Source organism: Dermacentor albipictus, chromosome 9 (assembly GCF_038994185.2).
Source record: "Dermacentor albipictus isolate Rhodes 1998 colony chromosome 9, USDA_Dalb.pri_finalv2, whole genome shotgun sequence".
Taxonomy (NCBI): Eukaryota; Metazoa; Arthropoda; class Arachnida; order Ixodida; family Ixodidae; genus Dermacentor; species Dermacentor albipictus.
Window position 1 is genome coordinate 58,364,400 of NC_091829.1, and position 22,043 is coordinate 58,386,442.

The window sequence follows — 22,043 nt, forward strand, 5'->3', positions numbered from 1 at the left end:
AAAGTCCGGCTAATTATGCGTGGTGTGAAGGAAGAACTTTTTGACGCAATAATACGAAACCCACCGAGGACCGTAGAAGAATTCCTTCGCGAGGCCACCAGCATCGAGAAGACACTCGAAATGCGGAACCGGCAATTCAATCGCCGCACGAGCTCTACAAATTACGCAGGAATTCAGTCACTGGCCACCGACGACCTGCGCGAGACTATCCGAGCGGTCATGCGGGAGGAGCTACAGAAGCTGTTCCCGTCATCAGAGCCTCAAGTGACTTCGATTGCCGACGCCGTGCGTGAGGAGCTCCAACAACAACTTGGAGTAGCCCCTGAATCGCCGAAACATCAGCCGCAAGCGATGACATACGCCGCTGTAGCCGGCCGTCACGTTCCCCCTCCGCGCCCACGGCTGGGCCCAGTGACGACACAGTTCCATCGTCCACCACCACCCCCGCCGCCAGCACGCCAACCCGTCAAGCCACGCGGCATTCCAAGAAAGACTGACGTTTGGCGCACCCCCGACCACCGCCCGCTCTGCTACCACTGCGGAGAAGCAGGCCATTTGTACCGCCGATGCCCATACCGGGAGATGGGACCGCGAGGTTTCGCCGTTAACGCGCCGCGGCCACAGATTGGCGAACGACCTCGCGATATCGCCGACTACCTCGCCGCCACTCAATGGAGCCCTCGACGACCTTCCCGTTCGCCGTCGCCAGGCCGCTACCTGTCGCCGCAGCGCCGACCATACATTGGCCCAGCCCGGGGCCGGTCCGTCAGCCCATATCCAGAAAACTAAAAGAAGCAACCGATGGAGGTGCGGTTGCTGTTCGTCGAACTGACGAAGATCCTCCGCCGCCGACGAAGAAGCCGAATAGACTACTTCAACGAAACAACGACACGCCGCCGTTCCGACTAAATGTGGAAGCAAACAGTATGACGACGAAAGGCAACTTGACGACGCAACGTTCTAGCTTCAGTTCAACACGACGCAGCGGTGATCCGACGCCAAGACCTAATTGCAATGCCAGACAAAGAACCACCGACCTCGACGTGCTTCTCGACGGCCACGCATTCACCGCTTTAGTGGACACAGGAGCCGATTACTCGGTCGTGAGTGGACCTATCGCCGCTCAGTTGAAGAAAGTTAGGACTACGTGGGAAGGCCCTCAAATTCGGACCGCTGGAGGACACCTCATAACGCGGACTGGAATGTGCACGGCAAGAATGACCATTCATGATCGGACTTACCCAGCACCTCCACCGGATGTCACGTGGTCGCGACGTCAAAGAACACAGTAGCAGTGCTGTGAAAAGCAAAACTAGCTTTAATTGGGCGAACCTGTGCCCACAAAACAGGCTACACTTACAGCACAACGATAGCGGCGAACACGCTCGGCGATCGTCGAAAATCTGATCAGTGGGTCAAGCGCGTCGGCTTTTATAGCGCAGTCATCGAATCTTCCAGACTAATCATTCGGACCCGCGTGCCTTCCACAAAGTTCTACACCATTCGCGTCAGGTGATCAAATCAGACAACATAACGTTCGCCGACAACAGATCGCGTACAGAAGCATCGATAACGTTCCAGAAACTTCGGATACATACAGGCGCGTCCCACGCTGTGCGATTACATTTGTTAGGCTGCGAAACGTGGTTGCCCGATAAAGATGAGTATACGTGTCATTATTTACAGTGCTGCTGCCTTTCTTGATAATCATGCGCCAAGTGCAGATCTTTCCGAGCACGAAATAGATAAGTGGTTACGCTATGACCCATGCCTGCAAGAATGCCCTGGTCAAGAGTCCCCGCAACCCGTAAGGCAACGCGAGAAATGAATGAGGGTTCCCATTGCGCACTTGTACTTCAATGCGACGCATTCCCGATGAGTGTAACGCAGTTTTTTCTGTCATCTGCCTAAGCGTTCTCGTGCAAAAGCCACAGCTACGAGGTATAAATGAAAGCCTTCTTTCTTTTTATGTGTGATGTCACGAGAGTCACTTTTCGCAGCGCACCGTAAGGGGGCGGAGATCCGCCGGCTGGGGATCACGACTTTTTGGGATCATCACATGTCGTGCTTGCGGTATACTTTCTACCTTTACTTAGCCAATAAATACAGACCTGACTGCCGCCATAGAATAATCAATAAATGAAAAGATTTATTTAGTGAGATTCTTTGGCACATGGGCAGGATGGAATAAATAAGCATTGTCAGAGCTATAAGCACGTTCAAATGGCGTGTTGATGCTCAATATAGTGCACTTCTAATGTAGCATCGCGTAGCTGCTGCCCGTAGTAATGGCGTGCTACAGTCTGCACGATGTACAGCCAGATTCACACGATCAACGCGTCATCTTACCTAGATTTTTTATCAGAATTCAATCATGTTTCAGTGGCGGTAATTGATTTATGGCACCACGAGTTCCATAATGTACTGGCAGCCAGAGAAAATGAGAACTGTCCCACCTGTGGTCGAAACGACGCCGAAAAATGTGGGTTTGAATGCACCCACGGCGAGAGCACAGCGAAAAGAGGCTCGACTACTGACACGGACTCGCCTTTTTTCTGTTTGCCACTCCGTCGTCGTGTGGCATCATATTCGCAACGTGATAAAGCACACACAGTTGCTTCGTTGTATCCCATATTGGAATAAAGATAAATATAAAGGTTGTATCCCATATTGGAATAAACACGAATCTGTAAGGATCGGTCCAGGCAGCAGCGTACCGTAATTAACGACTGCGGCTATCGTCGTGGTCGGCATGAAGCGCAATTTTTGACTGCGGCCCAATCACTGGCCGGGACGCGAAACTGTCCCCAGTGCGCGAGGCCCGATAAAGCTACGACTATGAGCGACGCATGAGTGTTCCTCCCCGAAGAAGCGCGGAAAATGCGAAGCATTTGCACTTCTTTATTCCTAGGGAGTGGGAAGGCAGCACTGCAGCTTGTGGATAACGGAACAAAGTGAGTGTACCCATCAGGCGATAGAAGTATGTGCTTCATTTGAACAGAGTTTGAGAGTCAGACGAATTGTCACATGCGGTAATTCTCAAATGCGGAATTGTCACATTTGGCATCCATAACTTTCTACTCACCGAAAGTGAGCCTCCAACCTGTGGTACATGCGAGGAGAGGCTGACCGTACTCCACGTCCTCCTGTTGTGTCGGGAAGGCGAATCTGAGAGAAAGAGACATCCTTCCTTAGCATACCTGCAGCACATTCCTCTTCATCCTGCAATGTTCCTCGGTCGAGAACCGCTTTTTAATATAGACACAGTCCTAGGTCTCCTCAGAGATGTGGTCTAACATGTTATTGGTCCCATGCATTCGTCACGCTTCCTCTCTTTAGAGGATGCCGCTGGGATAGTTGTACTGTATACCACATGCCTCAAGGCCCTTGTGTTTCAAGGGCTCTGGTGAGACAGTTGTGCTGTAGCAAATATTTGCATCTTACATGCTCCGCATATCACATAATTTTTCCGCACTGCAGTGTAAGGCTCATAGTACTCGTCATTAGACATCACCATACCCTTATATCACGTAGATTTTACGGACATTACACAGACTATTTTTAGGCCCCTTTAGAGCCAAGACACATCTTCTTGACATAACTCATCATTCCACCGTGAAATCACTAAAACTGTCTTGGGGCTCTTTGGCCATACCTGGCCTTTGCGCCCCTAAACAACACACATTCATTCATTCATTCATTCATTCATTCATTCATTCATTCATTCATTCATTCATTCATTCATTCATTCATTCATTCATTCATTCATTCATTCATTCATTCATTCATTAATAAATTGTGAGGTTTTACGTGCCAAAACCACTTTCTGATTATGAGGCATGCCTTAGTGGAGGACTCCGAAAATTTTGACCACCTCGGGTTCTTTAATGTGTACCTAAGTCTAAGTACATGGGTGTTTGCGCATTTCGCGCCCATCGAAATGCGGCCGCCGAGGTCGGGATTCGGCCCCGCGACTTCGTGCTCCGCAGCCCAATACTATAGCCACTGATCAAACACGGCGGGTAGTGAGGAGAAAGGTGTTAATCGAAATCAAGGTTCATAACATGGAACAGTGTATCTATGTTTACCGAGCGAATGTAGCGGATGCTCAAAAAAGAAAGCTTGCCCTAGAGCGACAAAACCGGCTGTAGCCGGTTGACCGGGTCGCTTCAGAAATGACTTTTCTTCGCCTCCCAGATAGTTAAATTTGTGTGCGTGTGCCCGCCATGAACAACCGGTAAATGACGGGCGTCGCCGTTTCGTACGACGAGGTTTGAGATCATAGGATTGCGATGAGGTTTATTCTCGTTGACAGCGTCGTGGAACGCTAGGTATATCAAGGCACTGCAAGGGCTGTCCGTAGCAAGGGGCTCGCTCGCTATCGCTGCACGTTCCTTCGTCTTCCTCTTCAGTCGGTGCATACACAGGGGCGCGGCTGCTTCATTACAATGCCCTGGGAGCGAAGTGTAGCCACCGTGGCGACTCAAGGCGCGGAGAAGATAAGCAGGTCGTAATACGGTTTCAGGCGGTTGACATGTACTGTCTCTCGCCCACGACAACGCAGGTCTGGTGACATTGTGAGTGGCTCGACGATGTACTTGACCGGTGAGGAAGCCTCCATGATACGGTATCGACCATGATAATGCGCCAGGTGTTTGGAAGAAAGGCCGGCAATATGGGCTGGTATCCAAAGCAACACAAGCGAACCAGGAGAAACGTCGTGCGGTGGTTGATGAGTACGGTCATGTCTTGTCTTTTGACGTTTTTGAGTCTCACTATTGAGGGCACGCGCCACCTGACGGCAATCTTCAGCATATTTGGCGGCTTCGGAAAGCGGAGTATACTCTGTCGCGTCAGTTTGGCACGGCACTATGTTGTCCAAAGGGCATGAAGGCTCACGGCCATACACAAGGGAAAAGGGGGAAAACCCGGTGGTCGCATGCGTCGCGGTGTTGTATGCGTACGTAACAAAGGGGAGTACGGTGTCCCAATTGGAGTGGCCGGTTGCAATATTCATCCGCAACATGTCGCCAAGTGTGGGATAAAACCACTCGGTCAGTACGTTGGTTTGTGGATGGTACGCGGTCGATTTGCGGTGAATTATCCTGAACTCAGCGAGGAGAGCTTGGACGCCCTCCAATAGGAACACACCGCCCCTATCACTAAGTAGTTCTTGGGGAGCGCCGTGACGAAGAACAATATTGCGAAGGATGAAAAAAAACACGTCACGAGCAGTCGCTGTCGATGTCGTCGAGGTAACATAAACAGGTTGTCCATTTGTGGCCTCTAAGGATGGTGTCAATCATATGCTCAAAGCAGCAGTGACGCACTTGCGCGAGGGATAAACGGTGTGATGACTTAAATGACAAATATCAACTGCTGTTCAGATAACATGGTGTCGGCGTAAACAAAAACCTTTAGCTGAGGATCCTGTACGTAAGTGCATTGGAAAGGTAAATGAATGTGCATGGCAACACAATGCACGAGTATTGAAGCTCGCGGCATTTCAAGAAATGTGATAGTATCGTAACTGAAGCAGCTACATTTTAGATTCGTGAAATATTTAAGAAATCGTTGGCAAACACATGTACAAAGTCACATTTTTATAACTCAATGAAAACACCGCAACGATGCAATAACTAAACCAAATATCATATTTACACCGCTCAGAATTCATGCATTACACAGCGCTCTAAAATATTCTGTTTTATTGGTAGATCATTCGCCCCTCCTCGAACACATTGTACTGATTTCAAGCAAATTGCAAACGAATACCAAGAAAGTTATTAGCTTAGGATGCTCCGCGAGATGCAGCTAATAAAACTGCGATATACATATATATATATATATATATATATATATATATATATATATATATATATATATATGTATCTTTGATCTAGCTAGCCTTGTAAATGCTAAGCTTCTATTCTTCTTAAATTTAGTGATTTCATAATATTTCCACTTGCAAGCCCGAAAAAATGGTATGACGGATAATTTGCCGGCATTGAAGGGCTCTATCAAACGAAATTTGATGATTTGGTAGTTCTAACTTCGTCATTAAATAATCCTGTCTTGATGCCGGCCAAGCTGGCATGATTACAAACGACGTACAAGGTAACACCTCAAGCTGAGTCATGTAAACAACCATTACAAGATTAAATAAAAGTATACAAGTAAAAAGCCATTAACGCATGAATAACGACCAATGTTCATGTTGTCCTTAGCGTAGCTATTTAAATGAGCGACAGGCTGCACAAAAGACATACACCATACGCACTGTCTCTGCTCTTCTGCCCGTTGTATTTTTCTTCACTTACCGGTAGAAGAGATGTCGTACCAGCAATGCCTTAACTCAACGCTAGCAGTGTTCGTTGTCTTACCAAGAAAAACAAAAGAAAATACTAACATCTCCGGTAGCATCTCCGGTAGCATTAGGGGGAAATGATTGCGTGTGTATCGTTCTCACGATACCTTCGGTAGGAATGGTGTGCCATTTTATAGCGAGTCAAATATTGAATGACTTCGTACAAACATTGAAGGCAATCTTTAGCCCGGAATTTTCTCATTGTATTCGATATCAAGGACTTTATTCCACCTACACTTGTCAGAATTAAAGCGAATAGTTCGCCTTTGCGCCAGTTCCATTTCTTAAATTGGAGCCTCAAATGGCTCATTGCAATGGCTTCATCTTCATCATCAGCCTGGTTACACCCACTGCAGGGCAAAGGCCTCTCCCATACTTCTCCAACAACCCCGGTCATGTACTAATTGTGGCCATGCCGTCCCTGCAAACTTCTTTATATCATCCGCCCACCTAACTTTCTGCCGCCCCCTGGTACGCTTCCCTTCCCTTGGGATCCAGTCCGTAACCCTTAATGACCATCGGTTATCCTCCCTCCTCATTACATGTCCTGCCCATGCCCATTTCGTTTCCTTGATTTCAACTAAGATGTCGTTAACTCGCGCTTGTTCCCCCACCGAATCTGCTCTTTTCTTATCCCTTAACGTTACACCTATCATTCTTCTTTCCATAGCTCGTTGCGTCGTCCTCAATTTGAGTAGAACCCTTTTCGTAAGCCTCCAGGTTTCTGCTCCGTAGGTGAGTACTGGTAAGACACAACTATTATATACTTTTCTCTTGAGGGATAATAGCAACCCAATGGCTTATAGCAGCAAAAAAGCAGCTCGACAGTGCAGCGAGAGAAAAATATCATTGTGTTTAAATTTGCAAACATTCTTTTGTAACCACCCTTACCAGGCATTTCTTTTCCGTTCGAGTAGCAAGAAATACCAAAACCATACTTTACTTATTACATTATGTGTAGCCTATGTGAGATAGGTACGGATCTTTCTTATTTTAAACTTTAGATAGCCCCACAGATATACCATCAGAGGCAGCAGCGTTCAGTTTACGCCAGCCTAGAGCCTCAATCGAGCGCCAAAATTAAGTACTGCAAGTTACCGCTAAGGTTTAGAAAGTCGGCTTATGATTACCGCAGGATTGTTTGGCAACCTCACAATTGGCAAGATGTGTTTTTGTCCTTTCGTAACAAGAGTCGGCCGTTTTCAACTTCTATTTCCATGTCCTTGAAGGAATGCTGCTGGAACCGGAGGAATGGAACAGCGAGAGATGCGTGGTGTCTGTGGCAATGTTTCTAGTAGACCGGATGCCTTACACGGGCACGCCAAGGAACACACAGATGACAAAGCCTAGATTTATAAATCCTGTGATCAATCGTCTGTGAAGATGTCGAAGTCTGTAGAACATTTCCGCAACCCCACTGGCAAAAAAGACAAATGCGAAACCTGTGGCAAACAGTTCCACCGGGCTTATGATGTAGCTGAACATAAGCGCACGCACGCAGACGAGACACCCTACAAATTCGAAATAAGTGAAAAATTGTTCCGGCAGGCTGGTAATCAAGATGACAATAAGCGCACGCATTCAGGTGAGAAACCCTACCTTTACAAAACATGCGGAAAAACATACAAGTTCCTGGCAAGTCTCCGTAAATATGAGCGCACTCACGCAAAGGAGAACCATCATGCATGCCAAAAATGTGCTAAATTTTTTGAAAACAAATATGACCTCAAGAGGCATGTATACTCGCATTGTGGAAACAGTGCTTACATTTGCGAAATCTGATCGATTCTTTATGCGCAGTTCAAGTCTTCTTCGTCACCGCCAAACAAAGCACGTGGATAAAACCCCGTATGAGTGAACGCAGTGCGGATGTCATTTTGCAGACAAAGAAACACGCGATAGGCATGTGTGCCAGAAGGAACGAAGGATGTGAACGATGCCGTCTGGTTTTTCGAAATTGCGCAATAAGACCTCGTCGACAAAAGTATTTGGGGTGCTTCAATGTCGAAAAACACTGCAGGTTCTGGCCAGCGCTCACTTTTCCGTGAACTATGTTGTTGGTGAACGTTGCTTTATCAAACTCATTTCAAGACAAACCCTAATGGGCTGCAAGATTCTGCTCTGTGTAATTAAACACTCTTAGGCAAAGTTACACCCTTTGGCTTGCCCCTTCTGCCACACAAGAATAATCGTTATCTGCCTTGATGCGTTTCCTTTCTTCAACGCTGCGGGCCCGGAACTTTCCAGTAACGAACGGCACGCGCGTTATCAGCATAGAATAGTTTACACTCTTTCGAGTGCCCCTTCTGATAACGCGCGTGCCGTTCGTTACTGGAAAGTTCCGGGCCCGCAGCGTTGAAGAAAGGAAACGCATCAAGGCAGATAACGATTATTCTTGTGTGGCAGAAGGGGCAAGCCAAACGGTGTAACTTTGCCTAAGAGTGAAGCACAGAAATGTCCACAAAAACATTCTTAACACCTACTTGGTTAGAGAAAGTTCTTGTGCAGGTCTTTTTACAGTGTGGCACCAAATGAGCTTTAGTGAACCATATTCGTAGCGATTTTGCAGCGTAAACAGAATGGAATATCTCTTTAAGAAGCATTTGAGAAAGGAGGTACTGTATTCTAGTCAACTAAAAAGTTATTTCTCAGGTCCAATATATGAGGTCCAAAGGCCAAGTGGCCTTCGAGAGAAAGCACTTCCAAATAATCTTACGGCAATGCATAACTATATTGTACGCGCATGAAAATTATTTGCTTGAAACTTCGTTCAATGCATTGACTGTTGTTTGACGCATGTATTCACACAGAAGATATTTGATCTATGTCATAAGATAAGCTGATGATGGCACTGAGACAGTACTAAATTCAATTCATTTGGAACTTCACTATAAAGCAAGGTGTCCGACTAGAAAATTTTTAGTTATGTTTTATTGTGGCGGAACTTCTGAGCTTGGAGGATGTGTGTTATTATTCGGGCAGTTATCTAGTTGTAGCTGTAAAATCTTTTTATCCTGATGTGACAAAAGTTTCTGTGCAAAAATGACTACAAAGGTTTGTCACAACAAGCAAGTTTTCGTACATGTTTACACGCCTACTAGTATATATTTTTTCCTGTGAACGCGTTTCACCGGCTAACAAATGTTATGTCGCCGCTCTGCGCATGACGCACCTGCTTGTATCAGAACCTCCTGTATCTTTATCACCAATTATACATTTTTTCTATGCTGTAGTCGAACCTTTCGTAGTCAAATTGCACGCGCAATACCAATACGAAAATGCATTCTTGAAGGCTTGCAAGCACCAACGATTGCGCTACAATCTTCAAAGAATCATGCATGAATATCCGACATACGTTGAAGTCTACGCTCGCAACCACCTTTCTGCCCGAGTGTAGCTCGTTTTGTGCCTTCCCATTCCCCGATTATAGAATTAGTTGCGGTACTCAAGGTTCTTGCTAGTGTATCGTTCACCGTCACTACCACGTGGAATCTCGTAGAGGTAGTTGTCGTGACGGAATACACCCAGGAAGCGATGAAAAGAATGGAATCATTGTCATAGGCCACTGAACTTGCTACAACCTGACTACCACACGAGTACGCTCGTTTGGCCGAGAATACTAGGAAGATCATGGCCCAATCAGCAGTCATCATAACAACCCTTGCGTCGCCAGCAACGATCACTCTACAACAGCAAATGGTGCCACCGGTCTTCCACAGATCATCATTTGGGATCCGGAAAGATGGTTGCAAACCGAACCATAAATAGCCAAGTCTAAAACTGAAAGTGCGACTAGCGGCGTCATGACTACTTTTCATTAAAAGACACCGCGAGGACGTGGCTCGAAAAGCGAGACACCGGGATAAGATCAGGGTACCTGTTTTGCAGGGGCTTCCTACAAACGTTCACAAGCGCCGTAAGCAAGAAGCCGCTCAAGAACTTGTGTGCAGCTACCGAATGAGCACATGGCGATCTTCACGGAAGATATGAACCGTCTGTAAAGCACGTCGACCCAGACATGTCGGAGCAGAAAGCGAGTTTCCTCATGCGCGGTTTGAGGCAAGAGATTTACGGCGGACTGATTCGTAAACCAGCCAAGACCGTCGCGAGATTTCTAAAGCAAGCCCCATCGACAAGACGCTGGAAATGCCCACTCTGTAACATAACCACCTTTGCTTTCGTTGAAGTGAAAAATACGGTCACTAAGCCCCGACAAGCTCACAAGGCCCATCGTAGCCCACGTACGCGAATACGCGTGTAGGATGGTCTGTTCGACACTGCCTCAAGTAGCCTTAATTGCGTACATCATCTCAGGGCATATCCTGCAGTCATTATGAGTCCCTTGGTGTTCGCATCTCATGGAGGAAGTGATGACATACGTCGCTGTAATCCGCCATCGGCGTCCTCCTCCGAACTCGCACCAGAATTCTTTAATTCCGTCACCACTTGCCGCCACCAACCCAGCCGCCCACGTGCTCGCTCAACTCCCCGAGAAGACACACGTATGGTGTGCACCCGACCAGCGCCCGCTCTGCTGTCACAGCGGAAATCAAGGCCACGTATTCTGTGGAGAACCGTACCGTGAGATGGGACTATGATGTTTCGCGCGCTAAATCTTAAGGTCCATATCGAGGCGAGCGACTACCTTAAATTCTTAAATACTTGGCTGATTTTCTGGCGAGAGAGCGTAGACGTACCCGATTATCCTGGCCGCGGCACTACCTCTCACTACAGTTGCCGCAGTACACATGCCCAATACGTGGCCTTTATTTTCATGAACCCATATTCGCTAGACTGCATGACGTAGCAGACTGCACAACGTAGCAATCTACACGATGTAGCAACGACACGCTGCAATTTCAACCAACCTCTCGAGCAGAGCACTCGACGTAACTGCGAGGCAATGCGATCGAGACTTCATTCGACGCCACGAAAAAAACTAACGTAGCAACAATAACTTGCTACCTCGACGGGTTCATCCATGTAGACACCGTGGCCGCTTTAGCGGACACAGGAGCCGACTACTCCGTCAAGACTGAATCGTTCATCGTGCCATCGGTGAAAGTTATGATTATATGGTAAGGCCTCTGGAACCAGGCAGCTTAAGGTCAGCTGTTAACGCCGACATGCAATGCTACCGCACGTCACCGCAGAAGAAAATCTCGGCGTGGCCAGCTTACTGCAGCGTGGCGAAGAAACACGACAACCTGCTTGCCTACTCGTCACGTACTAGCCAACGACGGAAAGCCGAAGCTACAATACTCGACGAAGTATGAGAAGCAGCAGCCCATTTTTCGTGTTTGAGCTTGGACCTCAATGTGCCGACGTGGACTGAGTGGAAAGGTATCAAGCGCTCGCACGTATCGGAACATTCTCGGTCATCCTCAGTGATTGTATCTGTCGCCTATGTTGTAGTGGCACCTTTTGTAGTTGGATTCCATGCGTGACGCGAATAGTGTTGTACGTTATGGAACGCACACGAGCACGTGATATTACGCTGGAATCTTCGACTAATCATTTATAAATTGCCGACGTGGTTGAGACGCAATTCACCTTTACGACGATCGGCACATGTGCTCGGCGCTTACTTATTGCATGCGTGTGGCTTCTTTTGTGGACACATGTTTGCTCATTAAAGAGTTGGTTCCCTGAATCACGCTTATTGCTACCGTGTTCTTCATCCGCCCTACAACGGGGCAATATCGAGCAGTAACGTTTACCACAGCGAAAATTTATTTGGTTTGCTCGGAGTTTCAAAGACACCTTGCCAGACATACCAGATTGACTCGTTCTTGGGATTCTAATTTGCATGCCCAGCCCCCGCCTTTTGCCGGTAATATTTAGCTCGTGCCCGACACCTGCCGACACCTTCAGGGTAGGTCGACTCACGCTTGGCCTACCGCCGCTTCCGCTGCTGCTCCACCCTTCCCGCTTGGCGCTCGGCCTCTCGATCGACAGGCGAACAGACACGTCAATAGCGCGCACAAAGCCCGGAGCAACAGCCAGTGAATACCAACCCAGCGCGCCTCCATATACCTCGACTCCCCATTGTGCGCTCCTCCTCTCTGCCTCCAAGCACCCTCCTCTACCTGCACTCGGTTGCCTCTCCCATCTCCGCAGCCCCCGACTTGACCTCGCTTGACCTCGGTGTTGCTTGACCTCGCTGATTTCACCAAGTGAACTTGTACGCTTCCGCGTAAAAACGTCTCATCCAGGTGGAAGGCGTCTACGTTCAGTCGCAGTGCTTCATTCGTCAAATTGGGCGCGACTGGCGGAGTACGTGTCCGCTTTTATTTGCAAGCGAGAAAGCAAACGACAAGGAAAACAGAAGCTACAATATTGCAGTAAAGGGCGAGCGTCATCGCGCAGTGTGGTGCAACTGTGTGTGCACACCTGTCAAAGGTGGTTACTGGCCGACGGCGCGCACTATACCTACAGTATAGTGCATGCGTCTAATATACAGTATAGTGCGCGCGCAGTATAGCGAAAATTACATAAAGTTAGAAAGGCACGTCACAAACTAGGCCCAAAAAATTGCACGCTGGTGAGCAACCTGGGGAAAACCTTAAAACCGACAGTTTATAGCAATTCATTTTTAGATGAGTCAGCAGTTCACCGTGATGGCAACTTTGGCTACGATGATTTTTTTGTTGAAAATCAATAATTTTTACCTATATTACTATTAACTAGCTGTGTTGACAAGCTTAGGTAAAATCATCTTTGTCGCAAACAGGTAAAAATACTGTTATCATTCATTGTGAGGTAAGATATTGCCTAAATAAAAGTATTTACGTGAAAGCATCACGCAACGGCGAAAGTGTTGCATAGCTTGAGTAAAAATGCACTTATGTGCATTATGCAGCTGCGTGAACAATGTCCAGCTATGCTTGCATTTGATATCTATGTTTATTGAGAGCTTTACGGAGAAAGCTTTCAATATATTAGGCATGAAATTAAATGCCGTTCCGTTTGGCATTTGCAGCACATTTTACTGTACAAATGCTACACGCCAGCTGTCACGTAAGTCATCCCGAGCAGTAACAAAAAAAACTAAACCAGCATACGGTAGTAGGAAGAAATGAATTACGGGACTAGGCTTGTATCCACTAATGAGCATCTGTGGGCTTGCTGTGTGTCGTCAGTGCATTGCGTATGTAGACTGCTCTCCTTCTGAGAGACTGCATATGCTCTTGCTCTGCATAGACCATCTTGGCGGCACTTTTCACTCTTGCTTACGTAATAAATACTGACACAATTTACTTCTTTAAGTTAGCCTTGTCTGAGCAATTAGCGTGGTAAAATAGCCTGTTGATGTTCAGTTTAATCTATTTTCAACTGGCACAGCTATAGCACATGTAAATAGCACACTAAGGCCTGCACATCCAGTCATGATGAACAGGAAGTCGAAAGCTTCTATGAAGACGTGGAAACGGTGATGGGTAAAGTCAAAACAAAATACACTATATTGATGGGCCACTTCAACGCCAGGGTAGGCAAGAAGCAAGCTGGAGACAAGTCAGTGGGAGAATATGGCTTACGTTATAGAAATACGAGGGGATAGTCATTAGTAGAGTTTGCAGAACGGAAGAAATTGCGGAGAATGAATACCTTCTTCCGCAATGGGGATAACCGAAAGTGTACGTAAAGAAGCCCGAATGGTGCGACTAGAAATGAAATAGTCTTCATACTCTGCGCTAAAGCTGGCATCATACAAGATGCGAACGTTCTCAGCAAGGAGTGCTGCAGTGACCATTGGATGCTAAGATCTCGAATTAGCATAGACTTAAGTAGGAAACGGAAGAAACTGGTACATAAGAAGCCGATCACTGAGTTAGCGGTAAGAGGGAAAATAGAGGAATTCCGAATCAAGCTGCAGAACAGGTATTCAGCTTTAATCCAGGAAGAGGGCTTTAGTGTCGAAGCAATGAACGACCATCTTAGCGACTTCATTAAGGAGTGTGCAATAGAAGTCGGAGGTAACTTCGTTAGACAGGACACCGGTAAGCTATCGCAGGAGGCGAAAGTTCTGATTATAAAACGCCAATGTATGAAAGCCTCTAACCCTAAAGCTAGAATAGAACAGGCAGAACTTTCATAGTTAATCAACAAGCATAAGATAGCTGCCAAAAGGAAGTATATGTTGGATAGAATGGAGCATGCTATTCGGAACGGAGGAAGCCTCAAAGCAGTAAAGAAACTAGGAATAGGCAATAATGAGATGTATGCGTTAAGAGACAAAGCCGACATTATCATTACTAATATCGAAAAGATAGCTCAAGTGGCTGAGCTGTTCTATATAGATTTATGCAGTACCAGTAGCACCCACGACAGTAATGGACGAAGGAATAATCTAGAGCAATATGACATCCCCGAAGTAATGCCGGACCAACTAAAGAAAGCCTTGGGAACTATACAAAGGGGGAAAGCAGCTGGGGAGGATCAGGTAACATATTTGGGCGGATGGTGGGCAGATTGTTCTAGAAAAACTAACCACACTGTATTCGCAAAGCCTCATGACCTCGAGCGTACCGGAATCTTGGAAGAACGCCAATATAATAATCATTATCCGTAATAAAGGGGACGCCAAAGACTTGAAAAATTATAGACTGATCAGCTTACTGTCCGTTGCCTACAAAGTAATTACTACGGCAATCGGAAATAGAATCAGGAACACAATAGATTTCTGGCAACCAAAGGACCAGGCAAGACTTCGTAAAGGCTACTAACAATAGACCATATTTACACTATCAACCGGTGATGGAGAAATGTGCAGAATATGACCAACCTTTATATATAGCTTTCTTTGATTACGAGAAAGCGTTTCATTCAGTCGAAATCTCAGCAGTCATGGAAACATTAAGGAATCAGGGTGTAGACGAGCCATGTGTAAAAATAGTGAAACATGCCTATTACGGCTCCACAGCCACCGTAGTCCATCATAAAGAAAGCAACAAAATACCAATAAATTAGGCAGTCCGGCAGGGATTTACGATCTCTCCAGAAAGCGTGTTTACAGGACGTATTCAGAGGCCTGGATTGGGAAGAATTCGGTGTAACAGTTAATGGAGGATACCTTAGTGACTTGCAATTCGCTAATGATATTGCCTTGTGTAGTAACTCAGGGTGCCAATTGCAATGCATGCTCACTGACCTGGACAGGCAAAGAAGAAGGGTGGATCTAAAGATTATTCTGCAGAATAATAAAGTGTTGTCGAACAGTTTCGGAGGAAAACAGCAGTTTCCGATAGGTAGCGAGGCACTGGAAGTAGTATGAGAATACATCTGCTTAGACCAGGTACGTGACCACGGATCCGGATCATAAGACTGAAATAATCAGAAGGATATGAATGGTGGCTGGGGTGCATTTGGCAGGCATTCTCAGATCATGAACACCAGGTCGCCATTATCCCTCAAGAGAAAAGTGTATAACAGCTTTGTCTTACCAGTACTCACGTACGGGGCAGAAACCTGGAGACTTACGAAAAGGGTGCTACTTAAATTGAGGACGACGCAACGAGGTATCGAAAGAAGAATGATGGGGGTAAAGTTAAGGGGGGGATATAAGGAGATAGCAGTTGGGGTGTAGGAAAAAACGTCAGTTAGTGACAACTTAGTTGAAATAAAAAAAATAAATAGCCATAGCACGGTTATGTAATGACAGGGAAGATAACCGATGGTAATTGAGGGTTAAGGACGGGATTCCAACCGAAGGGAAGTGTAGCTGGGGGCGGCAGAAAGGTAAGTGTGCGCAAGAGATCAAGAAGCTTGCAGGGGCCACGTGGCCACAATTAGCACAAGACCATGTAGTTGGAGAATTATGGAAGAGGCTTTTCCCTGCAGTGGGCATAGCCAGGCTGATGATGATGAAAGCCTGCACGGCCTAGAAAAGCTCAAAAACCACGGACGAAATAACTTTCCGCTACTTGTTCTCAGTGTTCGGTCATGTTTGCAGCTGCGGAACCTTTTGTACCGCAACCCCTTATAAAAATTTCTAGCAACATTTTTTTAGACAGTCTATAGACTTTTGTTACTAGAACCTACCAACAGTCAATTGAAATTCTACCAAATGTCTTCATACAATCCTACCAACTCTCTAGTAACACCCTAGAAACAATTGGCCACCAACTCCCAATAGAAACACGTTCATAGGATGTCTTTAAACTTCCTACCAATTTCCTATGAACATTTGTCTTTATACACCCCCTAGTAACATTCTTTCAAAAGAGAAATGTTCATATATTTTCTGTTAAATTCCTACCAATCCCCTACTAACAAACTTTCTTTATACACCATATTAACGTTCTTTGAAAAGAAAAATGTTCATATATTTTCTGTTGACTTCCTACCGATCCCCTATTAGCAAGCTTTCTTTATATGCCGTATTAACATTGTTCCAATGGAACAATGTTTGTAAACGTACTGCCAACTTCCTACCAAGCACCTATTAACATGTACATGTCTTTATACACCCTAGTAACATCTTATCAAGAATTGGATTCTATCAAGAATTGGACCCTATCAAGAATTGGCTACCGTACTTCAATTGAAGCATGTTCATAGATGGTCTGTAAACATTCTACTAACCGCCAACCAACACAAGTCTTTTAGCTCTTTAGTAACACTCTGGCAATATTTTACTTCCATGTGCTTATGTACTTGCTACTGACGTCATACTATCCCCCTAGTAACATTTGTCCCACATACGACCTAGTAGCATAGTGTAAAAATGTGTCAGTATGCGTGAACATGTTGGTAAAAGGCAGTATGAAACCCAGAAGGTACATGTACATGGAAAACAAATGCAAGTTTTCACTGAAAGAAGTTTATTCACACAAAAAATATTCACATAGAATTGTGAGAGAAGTAGTAGAGAAATCAATAAAAATATTAAATTAATAATAATTTAGTTGATTACGGCATCGCAGCTGTCGCATAATCTCCAGGAAGCATCGATTATAATGTATTCTTTACATTTACAGCTGATGTCCAGAATGTTTGCAGAATGAACCAACCCTGCACAGAAACAAGATGGTCAGTGTTAACATCATGTTCAGGTTAGCATATCACATACACAGAACAGCTTTTTAACAAGGTTCAAATGAATCCTAAAATTGTAACCGTCATCCCTGTTTACTTGCAGAGGAGATGGCAAGGATTGGGAACATATTGCAATGCATATCATTTGCTGCGTTGTATTTACTACATGTTATTAAAATTAGGAAAGTGTCCAGAATGTTTTCTCTACCAATTATCTGCATAAATGAGTTACTCACTCAAAAAGTTAATTAAATGGTTTATTCATGGTGAAACTTGTAGCGCGCACAATAGACACGGACGCAGAGACGGTGGACACGCGAGCGCTTACTCACAGCTGGTTATTTTTGGAAGGACTGAACGTAACAGCGCCAGCTAGCTGCACCGAGCATGTGCAAAACGTGTCATCCATTTTTATATAAACAGATTACAGAGCTTCAAGCAGTATTCAAGAATACAAATGCTTTGTCAGTGATAGCAACCAATGGCTGACTGACGCATTTTTAAGCACGCCTTATTATATGGAACGCTTCTGTTTTTGACGTGATCGTTTATTTTTACTCGAAAAAAAAATATCAGTATCAAAATATACCGGTTCACAATGACATTGGTTGCAATGGTTAACAAGCGCGAATGATTTTCTTTCACAGTCGCACTTGTCTAACCAGTGCAACCTACCTCATTGTGAACGGTTTCGCTGAAACATATGTAATTGTGAACCATGAAACTATACGCTCAATATTTTACTATCTCTCATCCTGTGCAGCCAGAGTACGAAGGAGCAAAGAATGATTTCATGATCACACAATATTTAACACACATTAAGTCAATGCGAACACTGTGAAAACGAAGTATTTGTACGCTTCTTGTTTATAGCAACTTCAAGCGAACGGCATGACGCGGGGCAGCTGACAAATGTAAGACAATCATTCTTAAAACATTTCACGTCGTTACAGTTCGCGCTATAATAACCTGCCAGAATGCGGCGTAGGAAGAAATAAAATAACATCAAAATAAAATGTTTATGAAACATGATGGAAAAGAACATACCTTTTATTATAGTTTGGAGATAGAGAAAACTTCGGCGCATAGCAGTCTTGAGGAACAGCTATTCGCTACTTGTGCAGTTTAAAACACGGACAGCGCCAATATTGAATCACTTCACACGACGCTGCATCGCAGCTGGCAGAGAAGTTCCAGAAACGCTCACATCACGGAACGAAGAAAGCACCGTGGGTTTCGCAAACACCTTGCTGGTTGGCTTGCATTGATGAATTAGCCACAACACATCATAAGAATAAAAAGCAGCAAAAAGAGCTAGATTGCTGCTACAATACGTCACGAAACACCTACATCGCTCGACCGTACCATGCCGGCGTCGCAAAAGAACTGATGGCGATTGCGATAGTCACCCTCTTTGCCTCGACTCGGCCAACTGTCAAATTTTTGCGCATGCGCGGGAGAGGCATGCTACATTCTTTCCATCCACCTGCTTCGCCTTGACCGCCGCGGAACTAAAGCCCCTCTTTAAGCCGAAACATGCCCCCCCCCCCACCCCTTCCCCAGTACTATGAGATGGTTGACTCACACCTAGACATTCGTCCCCTCTCAGTGAAAGCTGTGGCCGGCCTTTTGTACGCACCCCTTTCTGGCAACTGCACTTAGAGGGAGGAATGCACCTCATGGCGACGCGATGTTGACAAAAAAAAAAAAAAACTGACAAGACAGCCGGCTCAATTTGTTGGGCATTTAGGGGCTGTATAGTTTTATCTTTCTAGACAATTATTGTTCTGAAAACCGACTTTTTTCTCGAAATGTAATAAACATAGAAAAATATCATATTGGGTAAATTATGTGGTTATTCTATTTTGCGCAAGAGCATCCTTTAGCACTTGCTGCTTTCAAAGACAAAGCTTTGCTCCCTAGCGCCCAGTGGTGAAGAACATTGTAGTACTATTTTATAGTCAAATACACGTCCAAAGCGTGGCGGCTAGAAGGTTAGCTGTTTTCAGACGCCCGAAGCACGGCAAAAGCATGGCCTTTGATATCCTGGCTCTTGGTATACGGAATGCCATTATTACGGATGTCATGATGACCCGTTGTCGGAACTCAAAATTTTGTCGCCGTGTTGTGGAGCAAGATCACTGAATGTTAAGAGTGCATAATTATTTCTTTTCTATCTGTTTTCACACGCAGCAAGCTACCATCGCCATAAAGCACATCAGTTGACATAGTTGCTTTGCCTTCACTTTGATGCAATATCCATTTCCTTTAATGTGCAGCAGCCGTCAGTAGGAGGAAGGGACGAAAGCGTGCAAATAGGAACGCGTAGAAAGCTACATGTTTTATACAGTAAGGGTAATTTAATTATTTTTTCACAGAAAGGTCTTACTTGCACAGAGTTCAGTTTTTATTTCTATTCGAACTGTGCGCTTCTCAGGTCAATACTCGCTCTCACTCAGCAGCAGCTGTATTTTGCAGGCTTCTGGACATTTGAGCGGCAACGTTCCAGCGCCATGTTACCCTGAGTTTCGGCTCTTTTTATTATTTTTAACTAATATCTTGACACTACTATGCTGACACGTTCGAGCTTAGGGCGTACTATTTATGTCGCAGAATGCACTGACCTGATTATCTCGTTGCAAAGCTAATTGGTGGCATTGCAATAGCAGTGTGTGGTAAGGGCAAATTTGCGCTCCAGCCCCACGCCACACCACCAGCCTGCCCGCATGCGTGTGGTCGGGCGAAAATTTGCACATTTCGTAGACTGGTACAGACATTTCGGTTTACACTGCATGTGCGAGCCCAGTGTATGCCAAAATTTGTGAACCAGTGGCTGAAATGTACAGTTTTCTGCACGACCGCACGCGTCACGGCTCAAGCGTAAATCGGCCTTTAATTAACCAGCCCGAAGGTCGGGATAAAGCTCTGCAATTGGTGCGCGGCCTGCACAGTAGTCCACTATCACACCGGTCAGGTGGTGTAGCGCAAGAAAATTTTCTTGGAGTGTGCTGACGTCACCGCACGCTCACGTAGTCCAGTAGAACCTTTAGAAAGATTAGTTCTAACAGTTTACGAAGATATTTCTTTAAACATTTTAGTAGCACTCCGTCAACAATTCGCTACCGACTTGGATGGGGACTATGATTTAAAACAAAGAGCTTGACTCCTGAGTATGCCATATGTAGTCAATAATGTGTGTTAAAAAAAATTTATCAAAAACTCTCAAGTTACTTCCCATTCTAAATATTTTTCGGCAAACAGTACGAGCTGTGGACCTACTGAGGATACATGTCCTTCAAACAAAAAAATATAGTTCGATGACGTATAGTAAAACATTCTTTACACAAAAGCAACCAGCCTTGTGACGCACTACTAAAGTGGTTATAGAGACAAAAGCTAGAAAAATACATGTTGATGGGGACCTTAAAATATTCTATATGCAAAAGTCAGAAGCAAGTCTTTTACGGTGTATTAAAAATATTCTTTATACAAAAATAAGAAGGAAGTCTATTAACGGTGTATTTAAAACTTTCTGTATACAAAAGTAAGAAGAAAGTCTGTTAACAGTGTATTGAAAATATTCTTTATACAAAAGTAAGAAGAAAATCTGTTAACGGTGTATTGAACATATTCTTTATACAAAAGTAAGAAGGAATTCTGTTAACAGTGTATTGAAAATATTCTTTATACAAAAGTAAGAAGAAAGTCTGTTAACGGTGTATTGAAAATATTCTTTATACAAAAGTAAGAAGGAAGTCTGTTAACAGTGTATTGAAAATATTCTTTATACAAAAGTAAGAAGAAATTCTGTTAACGGTGTATAGGAAATATTCTTTATACAAAAGTAAGAAGGAAGTCTTTTGACTGTGTATGAACAAATGTTACTAGAATGTAAATGTAAATAGACTGTCAATAAAGTAAATAGAAAGTTGGTAGGAGTTCTGAAGAATGTTAACGTTCATTTTTATAAGGGACCATTTTCACGAAGCAATAGAAGCACGAGTAAATGGCACTTGTCCCCCTTGTAATTCAAACGATGGCGAGAACATGAACCTGAATCCGTTCACGGTGAGAGCACAGGGAAAACTGACTTGACTCTTGACTTGGCTTGTTTCTGCTCGCGGCCCCTCGTTTCTTGTGGCTCCATACTCGCAACTGTTACAAAGAGCTCACACTTGATTCTTTGTTATTCATTTTTGGTTAAAGTTTCTGAAAGAGAAACATTTGAAGGCCGGATTGGGAAGTAGCGTATTTTCTTTATGGACTGTGCCACTCGTAGTACTGAACATGAAACGCAATTTACGACTGTAGAGTAATCACTCAAAACTGTTGCCTTCTGTGCTGTGTATGACTGAGTTACGCCTATGCCCGGCGCATGAGCGATCGTTACCAAATATGCGCGTTAATTGCGAAGAAGTTGTAGATCTGTATTACTAGGGGTTAGAGAAGACAACACCGCCATTTGTGGGCAACAGAACAAAAGAAGCGCCACTCGTTGGGTGGTAAGAACTACCGGCTTTGCTTCAACTGAGCCAGGGACTGCCACAGCAGCCAGCAGAATTGAAGCATCTGGTAATCATAAGGTAGTTACGCATAACTTAGCTTCGATACCTCCTGCTCTTACACCAGCGCTCACACG